The sequence below is a fragment of the Struthio camelus genome, chromosome 3 (genome assembly GCF_040807025.1).
Source record: "Struthio camelus isolate bStrCam1 chromosome 3, bStrCam1.hap1, whole genome shotgun sequence".
Lineage (NCBI taxonomy): Eukaryota > Metazoa > Chordata > Aves > Struthioniformes > Struthionidae > Struthio > Struthio camelus.
The window spans coordinates 100,295,765-100,301,026 of NC_090944.1; positions in this window are offsets into that span (position 1 = coordinate 100,295,765).

Genomic DNA, 5,262 nt, shown 5'->3' on the forward strand with positions numbered 1-5,262 from the left:
CATTTGATCTCAAGCTCTCGCTTGCTGGCTGTGAAGCAGAAGTTGAATCTCCCATAAGAGGACTGCCTGCCATAGCTCGGTCAGCACCCCCAGAGTCATTTCTTGGTGTGCAAGGCTGCCAGCACGTGTGAGGACAGGGTTTCACCCTGCTGCACAGAAGGCAGGATTAGTATGTTCAGTGCTGAAACACACACTTTCCTGTTTACTACACAATTTAATATTTACTATCAAAGTGCTAGTTCTAAATTCCCAGCTGAGAGAACAGAGAATTTAGATCAGACTGCTCCACTGATAGAAATGTGCTTTAATTCCTTGAAACCAGCTTTTTATTCTGGGAGTGATGTTTACTACTATTTGTAAATTGTTTGCTCCGTAGACAGAACCAGCTTCACAGAGCTCTAGAAATCCACTCTGAACATTTTCTTGGTTTCTTCTACTTAAATGCTTTTAAAGATTGAAATTGTTCTTTTGCATGGACCGTACTGGTAGGAGGAGAGGTCTCCTGTTCCTGACCAGAGCTGACCCTGTGTGGCTCTTGCATGAGGAGCCCTCCATGGCCTCTAGGTTGCAAGGGAACAGGATACCAACATTGCTTGTCAGGTGCATGCTGGACTTATAGCTCTGCAATACAGATTTTTCAGGTCAGACAGTAGACATAAATTATTTGACAGAGGTGGATTTCCAAGTTGTCTGCTAGCTGTTCTCTCACAGAGGAGACTGGAGTCATTTCAGGAGTTTCCAAAAGATGTCCGTAGAGGCCCGCTCATGTGCCTTGCCGTGCTAGGCAGGAGGAGAAGGGTTTTGCGCCGGGGGCCTGCGCCTCAGGGCAGTGGGAATGGCACAGTGACTTGAGGGGCTCTCGGAGGGCTCCCCTTCTCGCTGCCCTGCCCAGCAGGGCAAAGCCACTCTGCTCACATTCGGTTCAGGCCCACGTGAGGCTGCCGTGAACCCATTAACTGCTCAGGAGCCTCTCTACCTTTTACCACGTGGCGCAAAAATGTGACGTTTCCCAATACAGCGATGGGCCTTCCCTCACAGCATCAACACTGTAGAGTGTCATTTGCAATGTGAAAAAAAAAACCTCAGCTGAAACAGGAATGGTGCGCTTGATACAGTACGGAAACGTGGCTATGACGATGTTATATAAATAGTTGGGAGGGGAGAATTGCTTACAAGGCAGTGAGTTCAGCAGTCACGGTGGTGAAAGATGAAGAAATGAGCTGCAGGGGCAGGAAGAGATCATGTGTTCAGTGTGGTCCTCCATCATGTATACCTTATTTCTTTACATGTAAGGCAGGCGTCATCTCGTACTCTGTGCCATGTGTAATGTAGCGCTTTTCCCTACGTCCTCTCCCAGCCCCCCTGCTATCAGAGTGTAGCAAGTGCTTGCAAAAAATAAGATAATGAAATTCTAGCAAATTGTCAGAATGTTGCTTTTCCAGTCTGAGCATGAATGGTGGAAGGTACACTGGAATACCTGTGTTTTCATTCGTTTCATATGTGTGTGTGCATGCGTGCATGTAATTTCATACAGGAAACTTGGGAAAAGTAGGCAAATAAACTGGAAAGCAACCAGCAGGTGCCTATGATGTTGGAGGTGATGTAAGAAGTGGTCAGATAGGATAACTCAGGTTCTGGGAATGAAACCACAGGCAATATCACCTAAACAGAACTGTCTCCCACCTGGCCATAAACTGAGAATATGCCATTAACAGGATGAGCCACATGGATGGGGGCTCAGTGGGGTGTACTTCTACCATCCCTATTTCATTAGCAAGATTTGGGTAGGCTTCCAGCTTGGGTGTTGTGACTCATCATCTGGAGGAGTCTGTATTGACTCTGGGGGGTGCCCTGGCACCTACCCAAAAGCCCTGATGGTGAGATTATTCTAAAAATCACATCAGTTAAGCTCTATATGTTTGCCATTAAATATGCAAAGGAACTAATTTAATGCACCTTTGAAAACTGTGTCCTTTTCTTTTACCTTTTAAACCTATAGCCCAGAAAGGTCCATGTCTACAGATCCTATCACAGCACTCTGACATTGGCAGGGCACTTGCAACTTGCTGTAACATAAACCAGAACCAGGGCTGAAGATCTTCCTTTACTTTTCCAGGCATTACCTTTAGGTACTTCTTGATGTCTGCTCACAGACTTTGCTCCCACAGAGCCCAGACATGCTCCTTCTATTCAGTCAACACATATTATTAGCATATTCATGAGCAGTTCAGTTGCCATCAATGCCTTTACTCACAGGGTATGGTACTACACGAGGAATATATTTGGCAGGCCCAGGCCCTGATTAATATCAGATGTTTGTGTCTCCTAGAAACACATTACTCCCACTGGGATAGCAATGTTTGGGTCTGAGAGGAGGCCTCTCTCTTTAGAAAGCGTGCTTTGAGAAACGAGGCCGGTTCAGGAGAACCCCAGAGAAGGCAGAAGAGAGTATACGAGGTTCCCAGGACAATGCTTAAATTTAAATGAGATCCTATAGTGATTTGCATAAGAAAGGATTGCATTCGTTGGACAAGTGATTCACATACAAGCAGACAATCCCTCTGCTGTTGACAAATGATCCTAAGGTTCAATGGGTGACATGTATTAGCCTTTTTCCTTGATGGAAAATCTCTTTAAGATGCATCTCAGTGCACCATTTGAACACCTCATACGTCTTTAGAATACTCTGCAATACTATATTAACCTTGTCTACCAACAATATGCAACTTGGTGTATCTTATTTTTGTTATATAAATAGCAGGTTATAAATGCTCTATAAATCTATAGGCCTCAACGGAATTTTGCCAAGTACTATCAAAACATATACAATAAGAAGCAATCCTGGCCTTCAAGACCATTTCCAGATACAAGCAGTAAAAAGGAACACAAACTAAAGTGATGAGTAACTTGCTGAAGTTCAGTCAGTTAGACCAACGACAGCTGAGAGTACAAAACAATTATCTTGACTCCAAGTCACTAGAGCAATCTACCTATGATACCGAGAGTGCTCTTGGGTTTTGTAATTCCATGTTACACCGTGACTTGATATTTATGTAGAAACATGCAGAATTTCTGGTCCAGTGTGAGGGGCTTCGTGTTCCGGAAGAGTAACAGGAACAGAAATACTGCTCCCAAACGAGCACTTTTCCTAAGGACAGTCATTCTAGGGCTAAAACTATTTTTTTTTTTGCCTTTTGTGTAAATGTATTGTGTAAAATATATACTTTAAAACAATAGTTACAAACGCTCTGTGTTGCCCGGAGCCGGCTGTTCTATTGTCTTTGGTGACCTCTCATCTGAAGCGTGGACCAAAGCCAGGCAGCGGCTGAAGCGTGTGTGGCGTGGAGAGATGAGAATATGAAATGGCAAGTCCCATTGTGTTCCTCTTTGCTTCCCAGTGAACAGCGTTTAATTCTCTTTTCAGTTGTCAGAATAGATTAGATAGATAAATTCTGGTATCAATAAGTGGTTTGTCTGATGACTTAGGTGCAGAGAATGTGTTTCACAGAGGAAACTCTCAAATGCATGATTAAGCCATTTGTGTTTTAGCACAGTGGTATAGCGCTTGTTTATGGAAAGTCAGATTTTGAAAAAAGCATTTGAACAATACAAAAATAATTAAATTAACAAGAGTCCTGGGGATAAAGGATTAATTTTCCCAGCAGGCTGCCTGTGTGGATGAAGACTGGGATATCAGTTCCACATAAGGCAGGTCTTTTCTAGCAGACCAGCAGTGCTCAGAGGTGTCCTTAGGAAGGCTCTCCCCAGGGGAACAGCATCGAGACGTAATTGTTCTAAGATAAATTAAAATGTGAATGACGGGAAGCAACCAAACAGAAAAATCTTATTGCAAAAGGGAGAGAAAAGGAATGGGCTATTATTTAGAAAGCTTACCAGCAGAAGACACTTGTATTAGCTTTCAGCAGAACGAAAGAAAGTCGAAAAAATGCTGACTCTTTATGGCCACCTCTGTAAGGGTCTGAAATCACAACACGGGCACAATCTCTAAAGGCTTGAGCACTGAGATATGGAAATGTTCCCTATATTTTTCTCCCAGAGATAGTGCAATATATTTTTCCCTCCTAAAATGGGATGAAAGTGGTTTATGAGGAGCATCATGTCCCCAGTTTGCTCCTGGCAGGCTGGCTCCCCGGAGGGCATTCCCTTGCCCGGGAAGCAGCTTGGCATCCTCACAGAGGTGGCAGTTGCCACCAGCCCCGCTGGGAAACAGCAGCGGGACAGCCTGCTCCTCGTCTCCATCACTATTAACAGGAACACGTTGCTTGTTGGTGCTCTCCAAATGACGCTGGGGGAAGGACATGTATAATTGTGGTAAAATTTTCTAAACACTGTTGAAGAAATGGCCATTTTATCAGTCTTCCTTAGGACTGGATGGGACAAGATTGTATAGTTACAGCAGCAGAATGAAATTAAATCTAGGCTAAATATTAGAATAGGGTGACAGGAACTCAGCAGGGTGTGGCTGAAGATGTTGTAAACCGATTGCAGAGGGCAAGAGAAAATAAATTCAGGGAATAATCCTACTCTAACAGGAGAGAGAGTTCAGAGGGACCACCAAGTCTTCACAAAACATTGTTCGGGTCCAAAAGGTGAGGCACAGCTTGGTCATTGCTCCCTCTCTAGCCTCAGAAATATACGGAGGAGAGAGCAGCTAGGGACTGGCACCCGCAGGCAAGTGGCTGTCTTATCATTTGTGAGGCTTTGGGGGAAAAAATGCGAGAAGGAACAGACCAGACACTGGACCCGGCACAGGAGCCTCAGGAGCTGTTCGAGCAGCAGCTCTGGACAGGCTGTTGCTGTGAGTTGTGGTGGGCTCACTCCAAATATCCACCGCCTTTGTGAAGAGGCTGCTCTCTCCTGCCCGATGCCACTGGGGACGTTGTGCTCCTCGGCTTCCCCATCCCCCCTAGCAGCCCCCTCCCTGGTGTATTTCCACAGAGGATTTAAATAACACAACAAAAGGAATAACACAATTGCGGCGCTAACGTGCAGCTCGCCAGCCCGCAGGACGACGACTCCGCCTGTGCCCTGTTGCATCTATCCCTCCCTTCCCCTTGTCGACTTCATCTGCAAGGACTAAGCACAGTGCCACCTGGCCTCAGCTGTAATAGAGACCGTCAATGCTATTAGCAAAGCAGGGAGGGTTTGCCAGCAAGAAAGGAAGCCAGTAGGAGCAGGACTTCGTAGTCACAAAGACTTGTTTATATAAACAGTAAATTAGAGACTGGCATAGCTCGATGT